The sequence below is a fragment of the Echinops telfairi genome, unplaced genomic scaffold (assembly GCF_000313985.2).
Source record: "Echinops telfairi isolate 266 unplaced genomic scaffold, ASM31398v2 ScPeMD7_7468;HRSCAF=8506_0, whole genome shotgun sequence".
NCBI classification, from domain to species: Eukaryota; Metazoa; Chordata; class Mammalia; order Afrosoricida; family Tenrecidae; genus Echinops; species Echinops telfairi.
The window spans coordinates 73,596,762-73,599,321 of record NW_022111369.1 but is presented as its reverse complement, the minus strand read 5'-3'; positions in this window follow the sequence as shown (position 1 = coordinate 73,599,321).

The window sequence follows — 2,560 nt, the reverse complement described above, 5'->3', positions numbered from 1 at the left end:
GATCTATGATCCGTATCAGAAGAGGACCTCAGAATAAAGTTAGCTACATGACTGTGGTCAGGATATAGAACCTGCTTGTTCTTCTCTACAGATAACCTCCAAGCACAGCAGAGAGCCAGATGCAGGAATGATTCACCTTATATGGCTGTTCCTTTATGATCGTACCTGTGTTCAGTCATGAGAATGTGTATTAAGATTTATTTATATCTCATAACTGTGAGGGTCTTTCCCCACGAGGGTCGGCTTTCCAGACCTGTAATTATAAGCCTAGAGGATTTAGCTGCATTGCATTCTCATCCCGTCGATCGGTTTACCACAAATGATATCTCTAACAAACCATTTTAATGCTGATTGACTAAGCATGATAGCCATTTCTCATTAGTTCATAGATTGACTGAGTAATTCTGTAGATAGAGGTTGAACTTCCGTGAGCTTATCTCATCTTACTTTCATGTCTATGATCAGTTGACTGTCTGGATGGAGCTGCAGATGTGGGCTGACTTTAGTTTTCCTCCACAGATACTTCAGAACCCTACAGTTGGGTTTGATTTCAGGACAACGGCAGGATTTCAAAGGGCGAAATTATGGTTATGCATAATTAAACACAGAAACAGAATTGGATTTTTTAAGCCTCTGATTGCATCATATTTGTTGATATCCAGTTTATCAGAATGAGTAGTACAGCTAATCTCTGAGTTAGAGTGGCAGAAGACTAGAAAAAAAACCCACAGGCCCAAGTGTGTAGATACAAAGATGACATTAATCTATAAAAATAGGTTTGAATGTAATGGTTTTTAAAAGATATCATCTTCCAACATGTTCCCATATTATTACAGTAATTGGATATGAAAGAAAATATGCTTACCTAATCTCTTGACAGATAATAAGATATACCCTTAGTATAATTGATATCTAGTATTGTTTTCAAACATTTCCTAAAAGGATGCACAATGTTAATTTTTTATTTATTTACAGTTAAATAGGTGTTGTCTGAAAACTGGGACATCATTACAGAAAAAGAAAAGGTACAGTCTTCATAATTCATAGTCTTGTTGTCAGATTCATATCTGAGCTCCTGCTCATTTGAACTAACTCCAAGAAAAAACTGATAAAAATTTGCCATCCATTGCCAACTGCCATTATTTTTAAAGGAAATTTATGAGAAATTAATGAAGATTTATTATTCTAATTCCCTTCATATATGGTATATTGTGAGGAAACAGGCTTCCTAATTATATTTTAATTTATGTTTTTGGTCTGTTCTTTATTTCATTCTTGTTGAATACCATGGTTGGTGATATATTTGTTACTAATTAATAATTAGCTATAGTTCATAATCCCAAATTTATATTAAAAACTTGTATTGGTATATTTATGATACTATAAAAGGGAAGACCCATGGTAATTTTTAACTTTTTCTTTTGTAGTCTCTTTTATATTTTCTTATCTTGGTCTACCCAGAACTTCTAGTCCCTAGAGTGTATGATGAGTATAGACAGACTTACTTTAACCTGCTACATTATTTTATGGTCATGGTCACCTTTAGCATCTGATGGCTGATCTCTCATTTACCTAGAGAAAGAGTTGCTGGCACACTTTGTCACAAATCAGTGCGCCAAGGCATTGCAGGACGAAATGGCTGGTGCAAAGTAACTAAGTATGTTAATGGAAAGAAAAAATGCAAACAAAATCTTCGGATAACATTAGAGGTTTACTGATCAGAGAAAATTTAACTTAAAATTAAATTCAGGAGTAGATTTTCTTAAGTAAATCTACTTTCATGAATGTTTATAGTGATTTCAGGTAAATCAGACACAGTTTCTACCCTGAAAGGTAGTTAACTTATTCATATAATTACCTATAAGGCATAATATAAAGAGATGGATGGCACAAAATAAATACTGATGCATTTCTTAAGATGAATTTTTAACTTTCTACATCAAATGAATTTTTAAAATGTTGGAACTAGACAGTGAAAACCAAAAAACCACAGGCATAAATAACATCTGTGCTCTCACCTTTAATGAGCTCAGTTTTCCACTTTCCTTTTAACACAGTTCAGTGTTTGATTTGTGATTCAAACCTTGCTGCTTCCTCTGTTGCTGGATCCTATTATTCAGGATATTTTCAGAAAGCAATAGGTAGCCTTTATTCAAAATCAACATTAAAATATGCTGACTAATCTTGTTATTAAATCCAAGATTGACAGATATTTCTTGAGTGACTCCACACTTTAAAGTTACATATATGAGGTTATAAATATTGTCTTTCTACAGAGTGTGATTTTTTACTATTTATGTTTCCCTCAGGATTCTGATCATGTTTCACTGTAGAAACACATATCTAATAATACATGAGGCAGGTAACAAGGGCAAAAGTCTTCATTCTGAGAGTAACAGAATTAAACATTGTTAATGAGCAAAAAAGATATTCAGGAAAAAGTTTAGAAATAAAGTGAATAGAGATTCAAAGTTTTTCTCCTCAGTTTGCCATGATAAAAAGCAACGGGAACCCAAGAGGCAAGCGAATTTTGGGAATAATGAGGGCAACAAATGTATAG